The sequence below is a fragment of the Pelodiscus sinensis genome, chromosome 2 (assembly GCF_049634645.1).
Source record: "Pelodiscus sinensis isolate JC-2024 chromosome 2, ASM4963464v1, whole genome shotgun sequence".
Taxonomy (NCBI): Eukaryota; Metazoa; Chordata; order Testudines; family Trionychidae; genus Pelodiscus; species Pelodiscus sinensis.
This window is the reverse complement of record NC_134712.1, coordinates 186,857,215-186,885,200: the sequence shown is the minus strand read 5'-3', so window position 1 is coordinate 186,885,200 and position 27,986 is coordinate 186,857,215. Positions and strand designations below refer to the sequence as shown.

The window sequence follows — 27,986 nt, the reverse complement described above, 5'->3', positions numbered from 1 at the left end:
GGCATCAAAACGTAATAGTATCTACTCTTTAAAAAAAAAACAATTCATGCTGAGAAAACATTCTTTTTAACTCTGTCAAAATCTGTAATATTTTCTCTTAGCAGGAAATCTTTTGCATGCATGTTACACTTTGTTTCTGAACAAGAATAAACCATATGCCTATTTTCCTACATCTGCTACCGTAAACTGCTTTTTAAAAATTAGCAAATGCCTACACCTCTCACAGCTGAAACCCGGTACAGAGAGAGCAATATATCTTAAAAATTACTTAAGTAAACTCAGGATACTTTTGCTTATTAGTCAAGGCCTTCAAAAGACAAAAATCACACTGACAGTTTTAAACAATGCAGCCCAACTGTCAGTATTTCTTGCACAAGAAAGACTCCATACTGGAACAGTAAGATTTTGTATTTTTATGTACTGATCATTAGAGTTGGGATGCAGAATTTTGCACAGTCTTGCCTGCATGCACTTGGCTTTAATCCTATACTATGAATCCATCATTCACAGGAGCATTAAAACAGCCTTACAAATTTAACCCACATCCAAAACGATATTCATACCAGAAAAATGTAAAATAATTCAAATTTTAGGGAATGATTTTCAGAATTGTCCCAGATCCTGGCTCTTATTCCATTTGTGTCTCCTCAGAAGTACAAAGTACTGTAGACAGAAAACCAGTTTAATCAGCTGATTGGGGATTCTCTGGACATAATGGGTATGGCCAGGAAATGGGGGGCATCGCCAGAGCGCAGCTGTATTTCAGCTACCCAAGACTGCGGAAATAGCCTTATGAGGCTGTGATTTGCTGATGGCTCTTTAGAACAGCTCTATTGCTGCTGTAAGTTGTGCCAGGAACCAACTCAGCCTCTGGTCAGTCTGAGGACGGCATATTCTTTGCCTCTTTGCCAACTCTATACTAAGGATTGTCCAGCCAAATCTGACAACCGGGCTGTTATTTTGTACATTATCAGTATGTCAAAGGCAGTTATGATAACTGAGCATATAAATAGAGTTTTTTGCAAAATTATTGCAATTATGAGCTAACATACTTAGAGACGAAAAAGCTATGTAAGTGCAAACCTCTGTTGTTATTAATAAACACTAGTCAGACTCTACTCCCAGTCGCACTGGTGCAACTCCACTGACTTCAGCCGTGTAACTCCTGTGGAGGCAGGAAAAGGGAATAAGGGAATTTGTGTGCAGCCATCTTGGTCTTGTTAACAAGAGAACAAGAGTCAGGCTAAGTCTGTGGCCTGACAACGTGAGATCTGTAATTAGACGCTGCCTTTGCCTCTCGCCTCCATACAGAGGTAAGGCTAGAATGCTGACTCTGGCAGGTACCTTGAGATAAGGAGCATCTGGGTGGAACTAAAATAACTGTTAGCCATTGGTGTTTGTAATGGGAAGGAGACTAATTGTTATTGTTATTATATCTAATGGACAGTATATAAACTGCTTCATAATTGCTTGTATTCGAAGATCTGCCTCGGGGGCGGGAGGGCTTCCCCCTCCTGTCCGAACCAGTTTTTCCCTTGCTGCAGCTCGTAATAAAACTGCCTCTGGCTACTTGTTGCTTACAAACTCAGAGTGAGGACAATGTTTTCTTCCACAGTTTGGTGCCGTGACTCGGATGGCAACGCCCAATTGAAGACAGTGACAGCGGCTGCAGACCATCCCCCTTCGCCCCCAGGGTGCCAAACGAGAGGTAAGAGACCTTTTGAAATCTCTACTGGGGTGTGGAAGAGGACTGCCTGGGGGGTCATCTGCCTCTCTGGGCTCACACCATCCAAACTTCTTGAATCTGCAACAAGGTCAGACGCAAAGCGGTTCCGGGAAGGTTGTTTTGTTACCCCCGAGTAGGCCTAAGTTTATGCAGTGCTGGGAACTGCTGTGGTTTTGGTGGTGCCGCCCCAGGTACGGGAAGAAAATTGTATTGCGTCCGGACATAAAGCACCTAGGTTTATGCAGTGCTGGGAACTGCTGTGGTTCTGGGGGGAAACGTGTTGTTTGCCGCTTCTGGGGGGAACAGTGTTGTTTGCCGCCCCAAATATGGACGAGGTCTTCCACACTCCTGAGAGTTGAATTTGGCTCACTGTAGACAGAGATGTTCTTGAAAGCAATCCAATTTTTCCCATAGTGTGAAGTTTGCCTTAGTCAAAATCATTACTGGAACAGCTAAATGAATAAAGAGAGGGAAACGTCCCACTTAGAGGTAGATAACGTTATTTTTCTTCTCACAAGGCCTACGTCATTATTTCCTGAATGCTTCCATTAACTTGTATTTATGAGTGTACTGACTAGATAACTCACTAAGCTGAAACTACACCTATAGCCTCTCCATCAAAAAAAACTGATAAATCATAGATATAACTAAAAGGAAATACTAACTCTGTACCAGAAAAGAAAAAAAGGAAAAAATCCTTTCAGATATTAGTTAGCTCAGTCATCTCTGATTTTGCAATAACAAAAATGAATTTCAAAGGTGTGTCTGCCTTCCAAAGCACGTAGCAAATTACTCAGTACTTGTAACATTTAGAAGCATGTAGTATATCAGCATTAAATTGCTCAATAATGCTTAGCAATAGCCAGCACAATATAACATGCAAAGGCAGTGAATATTAGAGTAAATCCGAATAAATTATGGCACTGTCTCTACAAAGCAATAGGGCAACAAGGCAAGAAAAAAATCCAATCTCCCACATATAAAGCTCTTTGTCTAAAGACAGGAGAATATGTTTCACTGTCTTCAGTAATATGATCATGCACTGTAATTAAATGCTAAAAAGATAGACCTGTAAATAATCCAAGGTTTATAATCATGACTCCAGTTTGTTGAAATCAGCATATTTATTCTGAATATATTTAGGTTTTAGGGTGTTAGCTTTCCAAGTTGTCTGTAACCATTCATTCTGAAGAGAACAAGTTCAAAGCTGAATTTATTCTTGTCAGTAGTTAGATATAGACCTCTTCATTAATCAGTACCTTGTATACCTTTACTAAGGCAATGAGCATCTAGAGAAATCGAGAGAATCTTACTTGAAAATAATTTTACTTCACATACAATTATATTAGGCAAAAAGATAATCCAGATAAATAAGGCTGCATATAATTAAACCAGTTAAACACATAAAAATAAATTATCCTGAAAGCTGGGAGCCTATCCATAGGAGAAGTCTCTTTCATTTCCACTTATGTGAGTAAGGCTATTCATAGCCAGGCAGAATGTGACGGTCCAAAACATAGATTTCTTAACGTTTTGCTTTCTACACTGTACAGAAGAACTATGTGGTAAGAATAACTCCCTGCCTAACTGTGTGTGCATTATATAGCACTTTCTGTATCAGTCCTTCCCTTTCCCCCATTCTCAGTCACCACTGTTTAAACACCACTATCCTCTCAGGCTATGTCTCAACTAGGAAAACAGGTCATGGTCATAAAACGTGTTAGCTATCATGTTTTAACACAGTTTTGTCATGAGTGTAGACATGGCTTAACTGAGGGGTGGGCAGAGGGGCCAGATCCGGACCGTCAAGCCAATGGATCCAGCCCGCAGCCACCCTGCCACTCCCTAGCCCCCAGGCCAATCGAGGCCTGGAGACGGGGGAGCACGAAAAATTCCCTCTCCCCGGCAAGAGCGTGCGGCAGCTAGAGAGAAACACCAGAGGATTTTAAACAGCCAGTGGCTCTCTCTAGCCTTCGCACGCCCCTGGCAAGGTGGGGTAGGGCAAGGGACTTCACGTGCTCCCCCCCACCCACAGGCCCTGGTTGGCCTGGAGGCGGTGGGGCCACATATGGTCTCCTCCTGCTGTGGCACCTAGAGAGCCACCCACTGTTTTAAAACAGCTGGCAATTCTCTGTAGGCACCGGGGTGGGGGGCAAAGTCTTCATGCGCTTCCCCACCCCCAGGCCAATCAGGGTTTTGGGGGGGGACATGAGTAGTCTCCTAGTCCTGCCCCTTCTGCCCAAGATCCCACCCCTTAAAAATTATTGTCCGTCCCTGTCTTAACTACAATATAAACATATTAATTGGTTATGGTGAATCACTGGCTCTTCACTAGGGTATTGATGACTCATATTCCTATGCAAGACACAGAGATGCCAACTCTCTAATAACATGAAACTGAACACTTCTGCCCGGCCCATCCACTTTTCAGAGACCCCCACCTCCTGTTCACACCATCCCTCCTTCCTCCATAACCCACTCTCCCCCACTCTCATTTTCACCAGGCTGGGGCAAGAGGTCGGGGTGCAGGAGTGGGATGAGGGCTCCAACTAAGGGTGTGTGGTCAGAGATGGGACTAAGGATGAGGGATATGGGATTTAGGAGGGAGCTCAGATCTGAGACAAAGGCTGTGGGAGGATGAGAGCTCTGGTTGAGTGTGTGGGCTCAGGAGTGGGACAGGCGGTTGGGCTGTGAGGAGGGCATGTTCCAGTAGAGTGTTTGGGTGAAGAAGAGGGCTCCGCGTTGAGACAGGTGGTTGGAGGGTGTGGGCTCTGTGAGGAAGGGGGTGGGAGGGGACTACAGGTTGGGAAGGGGGATAAGGTGTGGGAGGGTGCTCAGAGGCAGCGCCAGGTCCCTGTGGCCCCCAAGGTGCCTGGGCATCCAGGGAGGCTCTGCATGCTGCTCTCGAGCCCACAAGTGCCACTCTTGCACTGGTCACAAATCCCAACCAACGGGAGCTGAAGAGTCAGCACTCAGTATGGGTGCTGCATGCAAAGCCCCCCTGGCCGCCCACGTGGCTGAGGGCTGCAGGGACCTGATGGCTGCTTCTGGGAGTCATGCAAGCCAAGGCAGGTAGACAGCCAACCTTAGGCCCAGGCTGTACCACCAATCAGACTTTCAACAGCCTAGTCAGCAGCATCCGGAGCCATCAGAGTGCCTTTATGACTAGGCACTTAGCAAACCTTGCAAAGTCTATCTTTCAGACTTTTATCATGGGTGTCAGTTTTCGATGCAGCCATTTCTATGAAACTTCACATGGAGCCACATCCAAATCTTAACACTTTTTTTGTAATAATCTCTCCTAGATCCTATCTTTCCTTTCTATACAGATGTTCAAAAATCTCATCATTTCAATCATAACAAGTGCCTTGTCCTCTCCTTCAGTGCCATTCAAAACACAGCTGGCCAGTTATCTTCTTAGCTTGCCACTTGGAGCATGACACCTCCATAACTGAGTCCTTCCAATGGTTCCTCCTTCCCTACCTAATCATGTAGTATCGTCACTGTGCCTTGTCCTTAATCCTAAAGTTTTTCACAACCTTTGCGTGCTCTATCCATCAGGTCTACTAGTTTCTCACGCCATTGACTGCCACCTTTTCTCTTCCAACATTGTCAGGGTTTACCGCTTATTACTGCACTTTGTCAACGAGCGTCCATCCACTTAATCACTTATGCATAGCACCACTTCCACCATCTTATCCTTCTTCAGCTCTTGCCTTTAGACTCACTTTTCCTGAGCAGCCTACAGAACACTGCCAACAGATCATCTAGTGTACAGGCCATAGAACCTCACCCATCCATTCCTATAATAGATCCCTGAACACTGGCTGAATTATTGATGCCTTTAAATCATCATTTAAACATTTCAAGTTACAGAATCCAGTATTTTACACTAGTTTAAACCAGCAAGTGACCTGTGTCCTATGCTACAGAGGACAGAGAAAAACCCACCAGGATCAGTCTTGCATCTTCCTTTCCCAATCGCTCACATTTGTCTCAGCCAGCAGTTGCATCTTGTCATTAACCTAAACTGTAAGTTCTTTGGGATAGGTACTGTCTGTTTCCCTCAAGTTTATACATTGTCTGGTTGGAGTCTATTCTATAGGTACAAGTGTATTACAAATTAAGAATGGTTATAACAACAGACAGGTCTTTCTTGCTAGGCACAGACCAAGCAGAGTAGAGAGTTATTCTGAATAGTTCTGAACATCAGGTAAAGGGGCTAGATTTCATGTATCTTTTAATTTGCATTCATCTTCTTTTTAAAGAAAGTTGAATTGATTTGGTGCATTACCTAACATACGTTAATGCTGAACAGTGTTACTATAGGACAAATAATAAGGCCCAAAACTTGGAAAATGGAGCAAAATTTACATAACATATGATTTTGGCCACACAAAAACATCGTGAGCTAAAGGACAGAATTCTGAGCCCTAAATAATACCACAGCCAGGCTGTAGTCACTCATTCTTCAAGCATTTATGCATGTGCTTAGCTTGTTATCATGAGTAGTCTCTTTGTTTTCAATGAGATTATTCACAATAGTAGGGTTAAGCATGTAAATGCATGTTGGCAGGGCTGGGCATGGGATAAAGTAAAGGATGTAGCAGATGTTTCCCCATCTAAAGATTTTAGTCCAACGGCTCTATGAAATACATGTGCTCAGTTGACTTTGTATAGAATCTTCCACTCTGTGGCAGAAATCTTTATAGCACTGGTGGGGCAGAGTTCCACTATGGCTATGTCTACGCTGCAGAGAAAAGTCGGAAAAAGATATGCAAATTGCAAGCTGCAATTTGCATATCTTTTTCCACTTTTTTTCCAAAAGAGGCTTTTCCTAAATTTGGCAGTCTAGACATAGCCTCAGATTCTTCTTCGAGTAGTGTCCCAGTGGGTGCTCCACCAAAGGTGTTGGGCTCATCTCGGCACCGCAGCACAGACATTTTTCTGTAACAGTAGCCCCTGGCGGACCGTGCATGTGCAGAAGCCGTCTCGTGCCATTCGCGCCTTTTCTGCATCGCGTGGTCCAGCCCCCAGTTCCTCCTAACTGTCCACGGCCGCAGATGGAGTTGGATGAGCTCCTACCTCCACCCTGAGGAGAGAATTAGTATAGCACTTAGAATATGAAAATTTGTTTATTCACCGCATAGTTCCAGTTAGTTGTTTTGTTATATATATTAAAAAAAAAAAAAAGAAAAAGAAGAATGTTGAACATAGTTATCGGTCGGTTGACTAGTTCATTCAGGCCCAGTTTTCATGGCCTCATAGTCATCATGCCTGGTTCTCCAGGATTTAAGAAATGTGTGTCATGAAGAGACTCCATGCCAGCATTGGACGGCCATTCCCGATGTATAAGGTGCTTGCGGGAAGGCCATATCCCCCAGAAATGCACCCGTTATTCTAAACTAACAGCTCACGCGATACGGGACAGAGAAATACGGCTGAAAATGATGCTGTTTAACAGAGCATTACAGCCTCCATCTATGGGACACCCAGTGGACGGTGTTTCTGTGGCGCGTAAGTCCCATGAAGGGAAGAGTCCCGCTCCAGCCAGAAGTGTTAGTGCAGGGGAAGCACCCACCAACTCTGGATTGCTGCCCAGGCACACCACAGGCAAGACTTCTGACTCGTAGTACTTCTGCGCCTAGCCCTGCCGTGTCTTCCATACTGGTGCCGATGGCACAAACAGCACTGCGACCAGAATTGGCGCCAGCATCGCGAGCCAACGTGGCACTGAGAGCAGACACGGCACCGCAATCCAAGTGGCACCATGATCCGACATGGCACCACACAAAGCGGCACCGCGCAAAGCAGCACTGCGACCCAAACTGACACCAACAACAGCATCAGACAAGATGCGGGCCGTCCCGAGACCGACATCATTGGCACTGTCGTCCGCTTCTGTACGACCTGCACCAGGATCACCACCATCGGCATCAAGGACACCTCCTTGACACCGGGAGATGTCACAACCAGGTTCCCCTGGCCTCCACACTGGCTAGTCCAGCAATCATGATTCCAGTGAAGAAACAACGGAAGACTCGACGTGCTCACACCAACTCCCAGCCCCGACAAGGCTGCTTTCTCTCCAGAGCCTTCCCCTTAATCTCCCCGCCGCTCGGACAGACATGAGCACGACCAATATAGATCACCTGCACCGTGTTATTGGAGGTCCCCATGTTGATCCCGCACGTTGCCTCACTATTACTGGTTCTATCGTTCTTGCTCACCATTGCATTACACGGTGCGATCAAGATTGCCAGTGTCCCCAATCCATTCATATTACTCTAGACATAGGAGTACTCTTCTAGGCATTCCCCTTATGGGTATCACCATCACCACCAATACCATAGAGACTATTACCATGAACGTCCACACTCCTGCAGTGTAGTTCGCTCAACATCCAAGTCTCCGGGCCGTGCCCAATCACACTCTCCGCACCCCCCGACCCAGGATACTCTACCCCCAGGACAAGCTCCTCTAACACCCAAAAGCGATGCTCCCTCTACTTCTACCCAACAGGAGAGGGATGATACTCAGTCCCTCACCGGTGAAGAACAGTGCATGGACTCCCCCAACCGACCATTCGTCCCCATCACCGGATGACACGGTCTTTCAGGGTGACTCTTCTCCTTTTGACGATTACAAACAGTTTCAGGAGCTACTTAAAAGGGTAGCCCAGTCTCAGGAACTACACACGACTGACATTCCACAAAAACAACACCGTCTCTTAAAAAATCTACAACAGTCCCAAAAATCAAAGTTGGCGCTCCCCTTTGACGAAGCTATCCTTGAAATTGCCAATAGTATATGGCAAACACCATCTTTCATGCCACCCACGAACAAATGTACAGATAAAAAGTACTTTGTTGCCACTAAGGATACAGAGTTCTTATTCATGCATCCCCAACCTAACTCCATTGTGATGGATGCTGCGCAACAAAAGTCAAAGATGGCACAGAGCAGAAACGTGGGTCCTGACAAAGAGGTGAAACAATTGGACCTGCTGGGCAGACAGGTCTATTCTTCGGCCACAACTACCCTCTGGATGGCTAATTACACGGCTCAACTCACCAATCACGACTTTGGTAATTATTCAAAGCTCGTCCCCCTCATGGAGTTCTTACCTGAGACTAAGAAGCAAATTCTGAAGGCCGTGGTGCAGGAGGGCTACACAGCAGCCCATACAGCACTCCAAATCGCCTTTGACATCACAGACACTGCCTCCCGGACCACAGCAACTCTGGTGGTCATGCACCGTGCTTCTTGGCTCCACCTGGCATCTGTACTGAAGGACCTCCAACCAAAAGTGGAGGACTTACCCTTCGATCAGCAGTGCCTGTTTGCACAAAACAGGTCTTTCATTCCGACTAAGACTCTCGCACCACTCTGAGAACGCTCGGAATGTACCCCCCCTCCCATTCAAACACAAGAAATTCATCTCCTACAATAGACAAAGACCATTCTCATACGCTACGCCCCACTTCAGGCCTTATGATCAACAGAGCTGGAGACAACGGCCGCAGCGTCACTGTCAGCAACCCAGCAAAATATCTAATCAACAGCAAAATCGATAGCAGGTTTGACGTGCCAGTTGAGGGACTGCGTACTATTCCCCTTATAGAGGTTCCTCACAATGGGACCAAATTATTTCACCATTGATTGACACAGTACCACCTCCGCTAGTTCACCATCGCCGGGGGGGCTGGGTCAGAGAAATTGTCACCTCCAGCCTCACCATTCCCTTTTCTACCCAGCCCCCTTCCACCTCTCTTTTCCTGTCCCTTTTCAGGGAACCCTCTCACGAACCTCTACTGTAACAAGAGGTCTCACGACTACTTACCACTGGAGCAGTGGAGAGGGTACCCGATCAATTCAGAGGGAAAGGCTTCTATTCTTGGTACTTCCTCATGCAAAAGAAGTCTGGAGCATGGAGACCTATCCTGGACCTCTGCAAACTCTATTGCCAACTTCTAAAACAAAAATTCAAGATAGTCACATTAGCCTCTGTCATTCCAGTTCTAAATGAAGGGAACTGGTTCACGTCCTTCAATCTCCAGGACACGTATTTCCACGTAGCGATGCACCCATCCCACAGGAGATTTCTCTGTTTCACACCTGGCGATGAACATTATCAGTACACGATGCCGAGAGTGTTCTCCAAAACCCTAGGCATCGTAGCCACTTACCTCCGATGTTCCAGAATCACTATTTTTCCCTACTTCGACGACTGCCTTTTGAAGGCTCCCACTGCAAAGCTTTGATGGCGGTCAGAGTAACCAGAGACCCATTTGAAGCGCTAGGACTCATTATCAACCTCCCAAAATCTTCTTTGAACTCCTTCCCAGTCTCTCGAGTTCATAGAGATAAGACTGGATTCCACAACTGCTACCGCATACTTACCTCTTGACAGGTCTCAAATTATCCAAGACCTAGGGAATGTTATACTCACTGCCTCCAAGACATCCATACTCACCTGCCTCAAGCTCCTGGGACACATGGCGGCCACCACTTACGTGGTTCCCCATGCGAGACTCCATTTCAGGTGCCTTCAGCATTGGATTCTCACAGTTTATACACTGGGCACCCAGAGTACTCACAAACTTGTCGTTGTCCCCAAGCACATGAGAGACTCTTTACCATGGTGGCTCAACCCGAAGAATACCCTAGCGGGTGCCCCCTTTCATGGTCAGAAACCAACCGTGCAAATCACTATGGATGCATCCCTGGTCGGATGGGGAGCCCATATACGTCACTACCGAGCTCAGGGACTTTGAACACATTATGAGTCCCTCCTTCAGATAAACTTTTTGGAGCTGTGGGCGGTGTTCAATGCTTGCAAACATTTCCTGCACATAATAGCAGGACTCACTGTGCAAGTCCTCACTGACAACATCTGCACTGTCTACTACATCAACTGGCAGGGGGGAGCGAGATCCCAATCCCTTTGTGCCACGTCCATTCGTCTGTGGAATTGGGCTATCCGCCACGGAATCACACTCATGGCTGCATACCTCCCCGGCAGGACCAATACTATTGCCAATACTCTGAACAGGATTTTTCCTACACAACACAAGTGGGAACTGCTCGACGAAGTAGACCGTGGCCTATTTGAACACTGGGGATATCCCACTATGGACCTTTTTGCCACTTGGAACAACAAAAAGTGTCGCTTCTACTGCTCGAGAGCAGGAATCGGCACATCTTCCCAGGGAGAAGCTTTTCTCATAGATTGGGGAATCTACCACTTACTGTAGGCTTTCCCCCCAATTCCGCTCATTCCACGGGCCCTAGAGAAAAAAAATAAATTCAGATGGGGCAACAGTGATAATGATAGCACCGTTTTGGCCCCAACAGACATGGCTGACCCAGTTAATGCAGATGTCTGCATTGCAACCAGGACAACTGCCACAGTCACACAACTTACTGTCACAACAGCATGGCACGCTTCTTCACCCACACATCGATAGACTGCACCTGACGGCATGACTCCTAGTTGGCTCCAAGGCCCTGAAATGACCTGTTCCTGAGCAATCAAGGACATTCTTATTCACAGTAGGCGCCAAACCACCTAGAAGACCTACCTTCACAAGTGGCGCTGGTTTCAGGCCTGGTATGCGGGAAGAGGTGCTGACCCTCTATCTATATCCATCCAGCAAATTCTCAATTATATTCTCTGCCAGAAATCAGAAAACCTAGCGATGTCCTCACTTAAGGTCCTCACTTGGCAGGAATGTCCTTACTTGGCAGCAATTTCTGCCTTCTCCCCCCCCCCCCCCCCCCCCCCCGTCCCCATCAATGGTAGCTCAGTCTTCGCTCACCCATTGACCAAAAGGTTTTTCAAGGGGGTCGAAAATGTATACCCTCCACGCAAACCACCTCCAGAGCCTTGGGATCTGGGCCTGGTCCTGGACACACTGACTTGTTCATTGTTTAAACCACTGGCGACATGCTATCTGCATACTCTTCCTATGAAGGTGACATTTCTCCTTGCCATTACATCCGCACATCACATGAGCGAGATAGCAGCACTCTCAACGGATCCTCCCTATACATTATGCACCGAATGGGGAGTGACACTGCGTAGTCACCCAGCATTTCTACCAAAGATCAATTCGCCTTTTCATATAAACGAACCGATAACTTTACCTACCTTTTATCCAAAACCACATTTCACCGCAGAGGAGGTGCGTCTACACACACTGGACGTGAGAAGGGCGCTTGCATTTTATCTAGAGGACACGCTCCTTTCTAAAATCTCTTGCTATCTGTGGCAGACCATTCTAAAGGCCAACAACTTTCTTCACAGAGTATCTCCACGCTCATCGTAGCCAGCATAACTCGCTGCTACTCTCTACAGAATAAATCCTTACCTTGCAAACCGAAAGCTCATTCGACCAGAAGCATGTCTACTTCCATAGTCTCTCTCAAGGGTGTACCATTACGTGACATATGCTGTGCGGCTACCTGGTCCTCTACATTGACCTTTGCCAGACACTATGCCCTTGCTACCATGCTAGCTAGAGATGGAGCAGTGGCTCGAGCAGTACTCTCCACCGTACAAAGACCTTAATTCCGACGCACATTAGTCACGCTGAGCTACTGCTTTGTACTCACCTTTGGTGGAGCACCCTCGAGGACACTACTTGAAGAAGAAGAAAGAGTTACTCACCTGTGCAATAACATCTGTTCTTCGAGATGTGTGTCCCCATGAGTGCTCCATGACCTGCCCTCCTCCCTGCTTTGGAACTACTCTCTCTTTCTGTTTTTCAGATTGTTCCGGCTAGGAGGAACTGGGGGCCAGACCGTGCGATACAGAAAAGGCGCAAATGGCGTGAGACGGCTTCTGCGCATGCGCTGTCTGCCAGGGGCTACTGCTACAGAAAAATCTCTGTGCTGCAGCACTGGGACGAGCCCGAAACCTTTGTTGGAACACTCGTGGGGGGACACATCTCGAAGAACAGATGTTACTGCACAGGTGAGTAACTCTTTAGTCTTTGTTTTTGCTGCCCCAGCACCTGTGCAGCCAGCACACAGCTTTTAGGGCTTCCCTGGTTACGTGTAGCATGCTTGCATTTGGTACTCATAATAAATCTATTGACTTTTTGAAAGTCATTTGCTCAGTTCAGAGACACTAAATATTATGCTGTGTTTTCACCGACTATGAAAACATATACGCTGGGAATAAAATCACACAGGCTTTAACTAACTGTTTAACCCTTACAATACTGGTATTTTCTAGCCCTCCAGGGAAACAAACGGATAGGTCTGCAGTCTCTGAAGTGCTAGGCTCCAAACTGTGGGGCCTCTCCCATTCACAGGCTCTTTGTCAGAATTTATTAAGATCAGCTGTTGGTTTTCTTTATGCTTTTATAACATGAAGTGACTCATTGAATTCTAAAGGTGACTGAACCATATATTCCAAAACAGATTTCAGCCTGGGAAATTCAAAATAAATCTGACTGAGTACATGTTCTGTTCCTTAACTGCTGGACCTGAGGAGAAGTGAGCTAGTGGTTCAAGAGCAGAACTGGTATTGAGGAGATCTGGATTCTATTATTGACTCTGCTGCAAATATGCTGTGAGACCATGATGGATTAATTTGGCCTAAATGTTCAACAGTGATGGTGACAAGCTGAGGGTGATACCTACAGCTAAGAGACACTGTGCTACCCTCTCAGCCTCAGGAAAATAAAGCTTTACTCTTCCTAAGTTGCATGATAACTCCCTGACACACCAGCTTGTATGCCTTGCCAACAAACCCCTCAGGGCTCTCCCTGCCCAAAACTTGCCTACTGCAAAACCATCAATGTACTCCAGTCCCCAAGTTCCTCAGAGATGTATCTCTTCAATGCAAAGCCCCCTCACTGTGCATTCACAGCAGATATTAAGTTTGTTGCTCCTTCAAGAGGCAGACAGTTGATCTTGACTGGAGCTAACAATCACTTCGGCTATGTCTAGACTACATGGCTCCGTCGATGGCGCCATGTAAAATAGTTTATTCAGCACAGTCAAAGAAACGGCATAGTTTATTCGGCATAATCAAAGATTTAAATGATCCCCGCTTCATTAAGATAAAAATGGCTGCCGCGCTGTGCCGACAATCAGCTGATCCAGCACAGCGCGGCAGTCTAGATGCAGCGCAGTCAATAAGGGAAGCCTTTGTTGACCGCTCCGGTATGCCTCCAGCCTGGCTTTAACCAGTTACCCCAGTAAGCTTGCCAATAGGCAATGCTTACTAGTCAGCCAGTTAACTGGTTAAACCTTTACATTCCTAATTTAAATACATTTTAGTTGAAATTTCAGCACATCTCTATATCATCTTTTGTGAGTTATCCATACACACGTCACACCAGAATATTAATGATTAATGAGTTATTTGTTTTCCAATGACATATTATGTGACACCTTTTAAATACAGATTATAAAAATAGTGACTTGTGATACAGTGTGCTGGCCAGGCAAGATGAAACTAGAGTTGCCAATTTTGTGTGGCTGTATTCCTGGAGGTTTCATCACATGACGTAATCTTTAATTAAAAATTATTCTTGCATTCCTGGAAACTCCTGCACAGTTCTGGAAAGTTGGCAACTCTAGCTGAAATTCACTGCTAGAATCCAGGAAGCCCACTGCCTTCTGGCATTGGAATGCTCTTAGAGTGCCAGTGACTCATGATTTTGGGTGCCTAATTTACAGTGCCCTAAAAGGAGCTGTTTTTCAGAAATGTTTTTTAACTGAATCTTTAGTGTGGCACCCAACATGTGAGGCACTAAAAAAGTAACAGGTGACTTTCAAGGATGCAGACCTCAGTTTCCGCATCTGTAAGTCTGGAATACTGAGAAGTAGTGCTTCAGCAACACTCATTCGCTATGTCTATACTGCGCATTGTTGTGTAAGAAGATATGCAAATGAGGCACAGGGATGAATATTGCCACACCTCATTTGCATATCTAATGAGCCACCATATTTGCAGAAGGGGGTTTTGCGCAAGAAGGAGCTGTCTACACTGCCCCATCTTGTGCAAAAAGCCCCTCTTGAGCAGGAGCCGTTCTTCCTGAAAATTAGCGGTAGAACGGCTCCTATGCAAGAGAGGGTTTTTTGTGCAAGAAGGAGCAGTGTAAACAGCTCCTTCTTGCACAAAACCCCCTACCGCAAAAATGGCGGCTCATTAGGTATGCAAATGAGGCATGGCAATATTTATCCCCGCGCTTCATTTGCGCATCTTCTTGCACAACAATGCACAGTATAGACATAGACATATAGTGAGAGAGCTACAATTTTCGTGTTTAGACAAATCTATTACTGAGATTGGATAATATGATTCTCTTTTCTTTCTGCCCTCTCCTCCTAAGGAACTTTAGAGTGATTAATCAAAAGATCAGTGCTCAGCTAATGTACTTGTAAATGTAAAGGCTTTTCTACACAAAGTTAAACTGGTTAATTCAATTGGTAGTAAAACTGAGTGATGACCAATCCTATCAACCTCTAAGCAATCACAATTATAGGAATAGACTCTTTGCGCTGACAGGCATGTACATAATGTACCAGCTCAGTGCATTGTTAGGTAGAATTACACGGTCATACGATAATCTATTTGTATCACACACTTCATTTCAGAATAGAGAACTTATTTCAACCATCAGGACTTCAAGCTATTTGCTGTGTGGGAGCTCTGCAGACATGAGAAACTACAAAGCTTGTTTAAATTAATTACCATTCAATAATGCTAAGGTGTAACACACCAACAAAAGCCTGCTATTCTGTGAAGAAGGAAGTTCTGTTTTTAAGTGCCTGTTTTTAAGGCCTACCCCTCACTGCACAACTCACCTGAGTGACTGATGCTCAAGTGTGACCCCCTTGAGTTGGTCTGGCCTGCATAAGCCACTCTTTACATCATTCCCACCCATGCTGCTCTCAGTAGCACAAAGCCATAGGACATCTGGGAGCATAGATGATTCTTAGTACTACACAAAGCTGAGCTACCCTAGGAATTGTTTCCCAGTGTATTGTGAGAGAAACTTTTCTTTTTTTCTAGGCACATGTGCCAAAGTCATCTTAGAACACCAATTCATTAAAGTAACTCTTTCTGGCATGGCACATTCTTAATTGCTGTCAATGGCCTTTGTTTCAGTTGCCAGCAATAGGGTTGCCAAATGTCCGGTTTTCGCCCAGACAGTCTGATATCTGTGGCCCTGTCCGGTAAAAAAAACAGAAAATACCGGACATGTAAAATGTCTGGTATTTGTTGTTTTTCTCAGATGGAAGGCCGGCAGGGACATTCTTCCCCTGCCGCGTCTGGTGGGGGTAGGGAGAGTGGTGGGATTTAAAGGCGCAGTGACACCCCCTCCTTTTTTTTTTTGCTCAACAACTTTGGTGGTCCCTCCCTCTTTTTTTGTTGTTGTTGCTCAACCAATTTTTTTCCCTGCCATGTTCGGGATTTTTTGTGAAAGTATCTGGCAACTCTAAGTGGCAATCCATGAATCCACCTCAAAATAGTGACCTGTTCTAGTTGTTGGCATTAATGCTATTCTCGTTTTTACAGGAACAGAGGGCACATGACAAGGCAGAGGGCATTTTGGCATTGACTTGTTATCCTGAGATGGTGACAAGAGTAACTTGGTGAGGAGATTAATATGGGCTGCATGCAGGCATGGAATGGTGAAGAGAGGCTGAATCAGGCTATAATAGCTATGGATTCTGCTTATCCTGATCAGCAGTTCTGAAGCAGATCCACAAGTGCGCATTGATGGGACTACATTGTCATATGGGCTTGGGCTGGCCAGCAATGTGCCCAGGGCTTCCACATGAGGAAAGCCAAATTCCTGTGGGAGGATCTTGGCCCACCCTAGCAGCTTAGATTAGAGGTGCCATATTCAAGTGGGAACCTGAATTAACATAACAGTGAAGACAACCCTGAGATGGTGAATCAGCCTTAACATTAATTTCCAGGAGTTTTTCCACATCGATCTAATAAATGTAACAGTGCTAACCTGTCTAAGGGTACATCTACACAGCAGCATTATTTCGGAATAACTGATGTTATTCTGAAATAACATAGTCCATGTCTACACGACAAGCAGTTATTTCGACATAATGTCAAAATAATGTGGAGCTGGAGAACTTCTTACTCTGACTCCTGTAACTCTGATTTTATGAAGAATAAGGGAAGTTGGAGGAAGCGTGCTCTTTCTCAGACTTTCTGCTGTGTCGATAGTGCCAAAAGCCGAAATAAGCTCTTTCGACTTAAGCTACACAATTGGCATAACTCAAGTTGTGTTGCTTATTTTAGCTTTAGCCCTGCTGTGTAGACATGCCCTAAGTGTTTAAACGTGCCTAAGGCAGCTGTAAGCTCTATTAGCCACAAATCATTTGTTTACCCATATGGCAATGTTAAGCTTAAACAGCCTCCCTTGAATTGGTACAAGATGCAAGTCCATGGAGAATCTAGTCCACTCTGTTCAAATTAAAACAAACATTGGGAAAGATAAATCTGTAACAAATTTAGTGTATTGTAGAAGAGACAATTGGCTGTCATACAGCAAGAGCAATTTATATAGAGAGACATCTTAAATTATACTGTAAGCCAGAAATACAGATTAGCCAAGAGATGCTCTGTCTTGTCTAAAACATAGGAATGGATGTCAGGAGATGCAAGTTCTATGCCTGATTCTGACTTAATTTGCTATATAGCCTTAAACAAGCCTTGTTGTTCCTCAGTTTCCACACCTGAAAATGCTGCAGCCTTGCGCAGAGGTTAGGCACTTTAATTCATTAATGCTTACTGCTGCAGTGTCCAAAGACTCCAATGGTAGCCCTTTTATCTTGTGAGCTGTACAAACACTGATAAGTAAGACAGTCCCAGATCCTCAGATGAGGATCTGCAGAAAGGCAAAGTGTAATTGCTGTTATAATATACTAATAAACACAGACTCTGTATCAATGCAGTGTATTAGAAGGCTTTATCAGCCTCTCTCTTATGAAGAGAGTCTGAAAAGATTACGATTATTTGCTTTCGAGGGGAGATAAGTGAGAAGACATGATAAAAGTAAAATATTTATCAGCACAGAGAAGGCAGATCAAGAACTTCTGTCTCCCTGACTCACAACACAAGAGAAAAAGGGACACTGAATGAAACTGAAAGGTGACAAATTTGAAACTGATTAGAGGAAACTGTCCACGCAATACATTATCACTCTTTGAATATCATTGCCATAGGATGTGTGCAGTGTAGCTGTAGCCATGTCAGTTCCAAGATATTATAGGGGCAAGAATGGTGAGGTAATATCTTTTATTGGACCAACTTTTGTGAGGGAGAGAGATACTTTTAAGCCATATAGACACTGATTTGATCTGAAGACTGCTCAAAATCCCTGTGGCTAAAAATGTCTGGCAGAGGTGGCTTTGCCTCTTCCTGCACCAGCACTGCTACCCAATACCACCCTCTGGCGCCAGCCACCCAGCACAAGAGCAGACAGTAAGGCTACACCTACACCACAAATTTTCTCGGCAAAAAATATGCAAATACAGGACTCATTTGCATGAGTCGCAATCTCATTTGCATGAGTCGCAATCTCATTTGCATATTTTCTGCTGATCCATTTTTGCACAAGGGTTTTTGCGCAAAAACAAGCAATGTGGACATTTTCTTTTTGCGCAAAAACCTGTTTTTCCGCAAGATCGGTATGGGGCATAAGGATCTTGTGGAAAAAGGGGGTTTTACGCAAAAAGAAAACGTCCACACTGCTTGTTTTTGTACAAAAACGGATTGGCAGAAAATATGCAAATGAAATCGTGAGTCATGCAAATTAGTCCCTCATTAGCATATCTTTTGCCAAGAAAATTCATAGTGTAGACGTAGCCTAAGAGAGTACTGCAGGGAAAGTGTCATGTGGGGAGAGTGATTCTACTCTGCAAGATTAGCTTTTGGTCCCGTTGGCTACATCTACACTGCAGTGCTACTTCAGGACACCGGAGGTATGCCAAAATAGCTATTCCATGGCTTTTGAGCGTGCCCATTATTTCGAAATATAACGGGCTCACTATTCTGACGTCCCTGTAAACCTCATTCCACAAGGTGTAAGCGACATTTCAGAATAGCGATTTATTTCTAAATAAGCTATTTTGAAATTAACTTGAAATAAGCTACACAATTTGCATAGCTCAAATTACGTTGCTTATTTTGAGCTCCAGGTGCAGTGTAGATCCACCCTTTGACTCCTCATACCAGCACCACAAATCAAAAGTTGTCTTTCTCTAGGTCAGGCCAGGGCCAGGTGGCTGAGACTCAAGGAGCTACAATCGGTATCAACTCCTCCTCTCTTCTATACATGAGCTCTGCTCAAGCATAGCAGACAACCAAACCCCTAGCATTTATCATTGTTCTTCCACCATCTCTCCTTTCTTCTTTTCACATTGGACCACCTCCCTTTATTTTATGTGTTTAAATTTATGAAGAAGTTTATTAAAAACACATACTTTTATTTTGTACAGCACCAAGTACCTGGGCTGAGAAGTAGATTGAGGGAGAGTTTTTATCTATGCTGCTATAATGTTATTATATAAGCCTTTAGTGTATCTCTTTTCTCAGAAAAAAATATATGCATGTTCTGCAGTTAACAGTATTAGCATTATTATCTACTAGTGATAGTAGATATCATTAAGTAGTAATGGTTATTTCAATATTCTCAATTTTTTTTTAAAATACAAATAGGCCAAATTAGAGTTGCAGGTGTCTGGTATTCTACCAGACAGTCCGGTTTTTGCACCCTCTGTTCGGTAAAAAAATTCAGAAAATACCAGACATGTGCAATGTCCGGTATTTTCTGTTTTTCCAGCTGAGCACCGGATAGAAGGCTGGCGGGGGGAGTGGCTGCAAGTGGGAGTCCCAGACACTCATCCCACTCCCTCCAGGCTTCTGCACGCAACCAGAGGGAGTCCCAGGCTGGGAGGCAGGGCCACGATCGGCACTGGGAGACTCTGGTTGCATGCAGAACCTGGGCGGGGGCGGGCGGAGTGGCTGGGAGGCGGGGCGCAATTGGCTCTGGGAGCCCTCAGCTGATTGCGTCTGAGGAGGAGTGACTCCTTGGAGAGGAGGAGTGACTCCTTGGGGAGGAGGAGAAGCCCTGTCCCTGCTCCTGAGCGCTGTTCAAGCATGCTGTGGCACGGTAGTCCAGGAGAAAAGTCCCCAGGTGCTTTGTAGTTGCGTTTAGGCGCCTTCCATGGGCTCTCAGCCAGAACTGACTGGGGTGGAATTTCTGCTTCTTCCCACTGGGACACCCAAAGACCTGGCTATAGGGGAGTCACCTTCCTACCCCTGGTCGCCCACCCCTCCCTGCCACTGTGTTGCCCCGGGGTCTTCCTCTCTCTGCTTTGGGTAGCAGGCAGCTGCTTTGCAGAGCAGGCTCTGCTGCGTCCCCCTTTGTTCCCATCTTGGTGGCTCTTCGACGTGGGTGGGTTTTTTTTGTTTGTTTTTGTTGCTTGACAAATTTTTAGTCCGTATGTTCGGTATTTTTTGGGAGGCCATCTGGCAACCCTATAGGCCATGTAATTTACACCTACAAAATATTCTCATGTAATGCTATACATACACAAGTGCTCATTTTGCATGTGCAAATGCACTTTTACTCCTTTCAGTATATATTTGGAACATCTTCAACTTTAAAAAAAATGCTTCAGCTTTTTCCATGAATGTATTTTCCAGAATTCCTCTTAATTTTTCTCTGTGGCAGCCAAGAATTTGGCACAAGGGACAGAGAAAAAGACTCCAATCCTAAAGCTCTGGATTTAGGCATGCTGTGATTCAATGGTCTCTGTGCCAGCTTTAAAAAAAACAAGCAAAAAAGCAAACAAACAAAAAAACAGAAAAACACACTAAACTGGCTTGTGTGAATATGACAGTACCCTCTACTGGTTGAGTTAAGGATTTTCTTTAGGTCACAGGATAGAATCTTTTGCTTCTGAATTGAGAATCATCAAGTTAAAATTACATCCTTCCTTCTGAAGATACAGTACATATTTATAATCACAAAGTATTCCAAAACAAAAGCATTTCTTCTGTGGTTGGTGGGGCACCACACTGCACCTATGATCTGCTGTGCTGCAACTCTATTACCCTACTAGAAGACACAAGCCTCCTGACAGAAAACCACTGATGTCAAGGCACACTCTGTAGGCATAAGGCGGTGTGTTCTGAATTAAGACCTCAGGAACACTTTGCTGAACTTTTTTTTTTAATATGATCATGGAATAATATCTGCTTGTTGCATTTTTAGCAATACTTTTCATTGACTTAGATTCTGACTTCAGGATCCAATGGTTAGTCTGTTTTAGCATGTCCAGGTAGGAGTCTAAAATATATTCTATACTTTTCAAAGACTAAAAGTTAGATATGGCATGTTTTCAAACTGTTATGCTCCACTACCACTGCTAACAATGAGTTCTCAAGTCTGAGGATGTGTGTTATTTTGAAATGCACATTGACATTCACAAAGTTTCTGCACTGACCATACTTACGAAATGTGGTTTCAATGTACTTTGAGACTGAAAGCTGCTAGGACTAGATCCACAAAGGGATTTAGGTACATAGGTGCCTCAAGTGGCAGTTCAGTCCATCTGTTAAAATGCCACTGAGATTTTTAAAACCTTTGCTCAGTTGCCACCTAACCCTAGAGGCATCTCAGTTTCTGCTGGTAACGTTCCAGGGGCTTCTATATTTCTCTCAGTGGGCATGTGCAATACCATTTAAGTCCTCCTATTGCCAAGCCACTTGGCATCTGAGCTCATGCCTAAGCCCTGGTAAGATTTTCCAAGTAGGTCACCTGCAGAGCCTGACCAGTCAAGCATGTTCTGAGCATGCTTAACTTGTGCAACACACAGCCATAGGTGGCCACTCCCTGAGATGTGGGAGACCCGACTTCTAGTCCCTGCTTCAAATCACGCAGAGCAGGAATTTGAAAACAGGTCTCCTGTATCCCAGATGAGTCCTCCAACCATGGGGCTACTGGCTATGAGAAGGTGAAGGTGTCTGGGGAATCACTGTTTTTTTGTTTGGTTTGGTTTGGCTTTTTTGGTGACCTGGCTCAAGTGCCTAACTGCAGAAGAGAGTTCACATCTGTGAATCCTGAGCAGAATTAGGTGCCTATCTTTAAGGGCGGGGTGGGCAGGAGATAAGGTCCCGCTCCTCAGCATTTCCTATTGGCACATTAGATAGCTAGCCACTCAGCCTATCAAACGCTTCTAAGGCTCTGACTTAGGCCCCTTGACCACTGGTGATCTGCGTTTTAAGCTTTTCCTACCCTACAGTTACACACAATGAGAGACACTAATTCAACAGATAAACTCAATTACAAATATTTTCTGCCATAAACTCCCCGTGCTAGTAAACAGTTACATATAAAACATGCAGCAGAAAAACAAAAAGGCTGTGTCTACACTGGGCCACTTATTTCGGAAAAGCAGCCACTTTTCTGGAATAACTTGAAAGCTGTCTACACTGGCCGCTTGCTTTTCCGGAAAAGCAATGACGATCTAATGTAAAATCATCATTGTTTTTCCGGAAAAACTATGCTGCTCCCATTTGGGCAAAAGTCCTTTTCCGGAAAAACTGTTCCGGAAAAGGGCCAGTGTAGACAGCCCAGTAGTCTTTTCCGCAAAAAAGCCCTGATCGCGAAAATGACGATCGGGGCTTTTTTGCGGAAAAGCGCGTCTACATTGGCACGGACGCTTTTCCTGAAAAAGTGCTTTTCCGGAAAAGCATCCTGCCAATGTAGACGCGCTTTTTCCGGAAATACTTATAGCGGAAAACTGTTCCGTTTTAAGCATTTCCGGAAAAGGGTGCCAATGTAGACACAGCCAAAAGGTAATAACATTTATATAACCAGGGAAATGCATTCCCTTCCTTGCTTTTCACTCCCTTTTCTACCTCCCAGCCCTTTGGGCTTTGTAAATTCCCCCTTCTTTCCCATTGACAGGACTTCACTTCTTTTCTGCGTATTTCTCTCTCATTTGGTGAGGTGTTTTTATTTCTCCTCCTCATGTCCTCTGTCTGAAGGAACAAAACGTTCATGAAAACTTCATCAAAGGAAAATAAACATATCCCACCTCTACATCTTTGGGAAGTGATTGATAGAAATTGCCAGTCCTCTGAAAATTAGTATAGAGAAAGCAAGGGCCATTACTACAGGCAAGTTGTCAAGGGAACTGCTGGCACTTTGACAGTTCAGGAAAACAGCTATTGGAAAATCACTTGCTCCAGTACACTATAGGCCCAACTGTGGGGAGGCGGAGGTGCAGTGCCTGAAGGCACTATTGCCTTTGAAAGAAATAATGCCTCCCAGACGTAGCCGAAAAGCACCAGGATCTTGCTACACCTTCAGCGCAGACCTATGGTGCACAGCAAAGCAAGACTTATCTCACCCTTGGAGAAAAGTCTGATAGACGTGACTAGAGATTTAAAAATTGGTTTTCACTCTCTAGGCCCTTCTGTAGGTTTTTCAGTCCTACTAAATTCTACAACTACTCAGGGGATGGGACAGTGCCACAGACTGTACTAGTCAGCCCCCTTTCTTGCACACTGGCATTCTGAGAGGTTGTTTACTCCATGCATTAGGGCACTGAGAGCTAGAGTGTTTTGTTTCTCCTGGAGAAACTGCACACATAATTTAGTTCTATGACTGATCCCGAGAGCATCTTATTACTGTTACTATTGTTATTGGCACTTATATAGCACTTTTATCTTCAGGCCCCAAAACATATTCAGGCAAAGCTGGCAACCTGTACATAGCCATGCAGATGTTGTGCCATGGGGTTGAAGTGCCCCAAGCTCGCTGCCTGACCTTCTCTATTTCTGGACTCTGAACAGTAGTCATGAAACTGACAGAAGTGCCAACTTCAGTCAGCAGCTACTGACTGCATTCAGACAAGCAGCACTTGTACGTTCCTTGTAACTAAACATCACTGAATCACAGAAGATACCAGACTCCATCATCAATTTCTACTCCCAACTGAAACAAACTATGAGGCCCCTCACTTCCACTAGGAGTTGGCTAGACATTAATTACTAATGTTGCCATTTGTTTCCTCGCACAAGAGTTCTGCCAACACCAGGGACTGACTGAGAAGTGCATGCTTCCTCTAGCATGTGGACGCAACCAGAGGAGGCTGTGAAGGCTAGGACTATAATAGAGTTTAAAGAGAAGCTAAATACTTTCATGGAGGTTAGGTCCATAAAAGGCTATTAGCCAGGGGATAAAATGGTGTCCTTGGCCTCTGTCTGTCAGAGGCTGGAGAGGGATGGCAGGAGACAAATCGCGTGATCATTGTCTTCGGTCCACCCTCTCTGGGGCACCTGGTGCTGGCCACTGTCGGCAGACAGGATACTGGGCTAGATGGACCTTTGGTCTGACCCAGTACGGCCGTTCTTATGTTCTTATGTAAGAAGTTACTCCCACTCCCAATTCCCTTCATCTGATTGTGTGCAGATATGTGTGCATCCATACATGGCATATAAAAAGGCTAAAAGGGTAATTAGGTGCTGGGAGTGTCTTTTTTAAATTACTAGGTTCTCAGCTTGGCAGGGGAAGAAAGAGAGCAAGGCACTGTATATCAGAATTTGCAAAGACTTATTCCTCCAGGAGTCTGAACTGTGTTTGGCCTCCAGACTTCTAGCAAAAACCGCAAGAATTCATCATATTTATTAATGGTTGGTTAATGAGTACCCTGCATGCACAGCTGGCACAGACACTAGGCGCTGATTCCCTGGGTGCTCCAGGGTTGGTGCACCCATGGGGAAGATTAGCGGGTCTTAGTACCCACAGGCAGCCAAGCTCCCTCCCTCCACCCTCCCCCTGGCCCTTGCCTCCCTTTCCCTCTCCTCACGTCTCATCTCACCCACTGGCAGCCCTGCTAACTACTCCTTCCTCTCCCTTCCAGTGCTTCCTGCCACCACAAAACAACTATTTCACAGTGTTCAGAGGCTCTGGGAGTGAGGGGGAAGAATGGGGGAGAGGACAGAAAGAGGTGGGACAGGAGTGGAGGCTGGGGGAAAAGTGTGGAGTGGGGGCAGGGCAAGGGCAGAGTAGGTGCAGGAAGGGATGAGGTAGGAGTTTGGGGGAAGGGTTGGAGTGGGGAGGTCAAGTCTCCCTGGCTGGAGCAAAAATCAGCACCTATGATACAGACATGTCCCTGAGCCCTAGGAGTCAAATGCATTTAGCCAGATGCGTGGTTCCATTCTACGTCCTGCCACGAGGGCAGGGGACTGGTCTCGATGACCTCTTGAGGTCCCTTCCAGTCCTAGTATTCTATGATTCTACATTGCTCCTCCTATATTACCTCCCTCTCCTCACAAGGGGCAACCATTGTAGGAACCTCATTTATTACATCCTCTCTAGCCTTCTCTAACACAGCATCGGAGACTGGTTGTTTGGCTCTCATGGCCATAAGCTGAATGCCTAGCAAAGCTGCAAGCTTCCAAACATGTATTGGACAGTAAATAAGTGGAAAAACAAACTTGCTATTATGCAGAAGGAATCTTGGGAATCTGTCTGCATTGCCTACAAATGCCAACTCTCCACTGCTATGTGTATCCTCCATGGCTTCCTCTTCCTCCTCCGCTAAAGAAAGAGAACTTGAATAATGTGTCAGAGCTGGGACTTGGATGAACAGGCTGACAAAACTTCAGCAGGATGTGCAGCCCAGTCCTATAGCTAACACTGCTTAGATCAGGGGTGGGGAACCTAAGGCCTGGGGGCCAGATGCAGCCCCTAGCTTGCCTAGATCTGGCCTCCCGAGGCTCAGGGCTCCCCCACTGATTTGGGGAGCCTATACTGGCACTCCAGCCCCTCCGCTGCTACGCTGCAGGGCTGAAGCACACAAATCTACGAGCCTGGACCCCCTAGGCTTTGATGTGCAAGAGGAATATGGGGAGTGTCTTTCTGCTTCTCAGTCGAGGGCCCAGTGTAGGTTGTTTTTTTCTCTTCTCACTTGTGTGCAACCCTGTGACGGGGCGCCGGGCTCTGATGCAGCGGAGGCCTCGCCCCCCCCCCCCCCGCACTCTCTGACCTCCCGCGGGATAGGGAGGGGCGGAAGCGGAAGCCCCCTGCCAACTCCGAGTGGATCACGACGGGCCGACAGCGCCGAGCCACTGGCTGACGTCATCAGCCTGAGCCCCGGAGGTAAGGGGGCAGGGCTAGGGTTGGAGGGAGATTCAAAAGGCTGGGAGGCCGGTCTGCAAGGGAGGAGGGGAGCAGGGACGAAGGAGAACCCTGGGAAAGGAGCCGACTGGACCGCCGGAGGGATTAGCCAGCGGGGGGGGGGAGCCCTGGCCCGGGAAGAGAATGGCCTGTTCAGACAGGATCCCACGCTGGAACCGGGATAGAGGTAGTCACCGGATAGCGTCTGACCCCACTAGGGGGAGAACCGACAGACTAGTTGAGCCACCGGGCAACAAGGAGTGATACCCAGGGGACCAGGCGGCTGGAGACTGGGAATTAGGGAGCACAGGGGGGAACAAGGGGTGATTTTGGGGGTGGGATGATGAGGGGGAGCCCAAACCCTGACAAACCCCAACTGACTTTTCTGTAGATCAGTGGCTCCTGACCCAAAAAAGATTCCTCACCCATGGCCTAAATATCCTTAGTATTCGCAGTGATAGAAAGGAAGTATGATAGGCCACAGGACTGGGACATGGGAGATTTAGGTTCCATTTTCAGCTCTGCCATAGATTTCCTGTGGCCAAGTCACTTAGTCTCCCTGGGTATGTCTACATTACCCCCCTCTAGTTCGAAATAGGGGGGGTAATGTAGTCATACGGAGTTGCAAATGAAGCCCGGGATTTGAATTTGCATAAAGCCGGCTGGTGCCATTTTGAAATGCCGGCTAGGTCGGACTCCGTGCCGCGCGGCTACACGAGGCGTACAGCTAGTGGAACAAGGCGTACAGCTAGTTCGGATTAGGCTTCCTAATCCGAACTATAGCTGTACGCCTCGTTCCACTAGCTGTACGCCTCATGTAGCCGCGCGGCACGGAGTCCGACCTAGCCGGCATTTTAAAATGGCGCCAGCCGGCTTTATGCAAATGAAGCCTGGGAAATTCAAATCCCGGGCTTCATTTGCAACTCTGTATGACTACATTACCCCCCTAGTTCGAACTAGGGGGGTAGTGTAGACATATCCTCTGTTCTTCAGTTCCCTTTCTGTAAAATGGGGATAATGATTTTTCCTCTTTCATGAGTTCCACCCTTTGCCTGTTCTCTAACACAGGTTGAACCTCTCTGGTCCCGCAACATCCGTGGTCCAGTATGATTTTAGTTAGCCAGATGTCCACTTATCATGGGTGCAGCCAAGTTTCCCATAGTCCCATGAAATTTGTTTATAGCCACCAGTCCTGGCTCTCAGTGTCCTGTGCTGTTATTTAGCTCTAATTTAACCCTAAGAGTATGTCTAGACTACATGCCTCTGCCGACAGAGGCATGTAAATTAGACATACCGACATAGTCAATGAAGTGGGGATTGGCTGGCAAGGAAAGCTTTTGTCGACCGATCCCTTATGCCTCGTGAAATGAGGTTTACAGGATCGGTCAACAAAGGCTTTCCTTGCCGACCGATCCGCGTCTTGACTTCTGTTTTGTGCTGACAAACAGTGGAGCTGGCACAATGCGGCAGCCATTTTTATTCTAATGAAGCAGGGGATATTTAAATCTCTGCTTCATTGACTGTGTCGGTATGTCTAATTTACATGCCTCTGTCGGCAGAGTCATGTAGTCTAGACATACCCTAAATGTCTTCCAAGAACCCAGTAGTGTTGGAAGTGTTGGTAATGCTGCTAGACAGTATTGACCTCCCGTGGTCTGGCAAATTCTGTGGATCGGCACTGGTCAGGTCTCAAGTGGAGGGGGGGCAGGTCCACTGGTATTTAGATTAGAAGCTTCTTAGGGAGAGACAGTCTCTGACTCTACCTTTGTACAGTGTCCAGAACAATGGGGCTTTGATCTTGGCTGGGGACTATAGTCCCTATTAGAAACTGTAGTGGCTAATATTTTTACCTAGTGCCATAAATCTGCATGGTGCCTTGTCTCTCCTGGCCAGCAGAGGACAACAGGTACCGAGGGATTTGACAGTGTACTCTACAGAGTCTGAGAGACACTGAACCTCTTCCAGGCACATTGTCTCCTGGAGTTGCTAGTTCCAATGCTCGCCTACACCTCAGTGGTGCACTGGAGTTCCAAGCATGTTTTGCTTTCTCTACAGGGCCATTTTGGTACAGA

At 45.9% G+C, this 27,986-nt stretch overlaps 2 long non-coding RNA genes across 2 annotated transcripts in view; one reads left to right on the top strand and one right to left on the bottom strand.

Moving 5' to 3' along the window:
* LOC112547623 (uncharacterized) overlaps positions 1-27,986 on the top strand; it is a 58,766-nt gene that overhangs the window by 19,979 nt on the left and 10,801 nt on the right. The window contains exons 3-4 of the long non-coding RNA XR_012901958.1: positions 1,616-1,708; positions 12,500-12,704. This is a non-coding gene — a long non-coding RNA (uncharacterized LOC112547623). The remainder of the gene's footprint in view (positions 1-1,615; positions 1,709-12,499; positions 12,705-27,986) is intronic.
* LOC102446248 (uncharacterized) overlaps positions 6,620-27,986 on the bottom strand; it is a 63,553-nt gene continuing 42,186 nt past the window's right edge. The window contains exons 3-4 of the long non-coding RNA XR_012901959.1: positions 9,570-9,699; positions 6,620-6,818 (exon numbers count right to left, since the gene is read on the bottom strand). This is a non-coding gene — a long non-coding RNA (uncharacterized LOC102446248). The remainder of the gene's footprint in view (positions 6,819-9,569; positions 9,700-27,986) is intronic.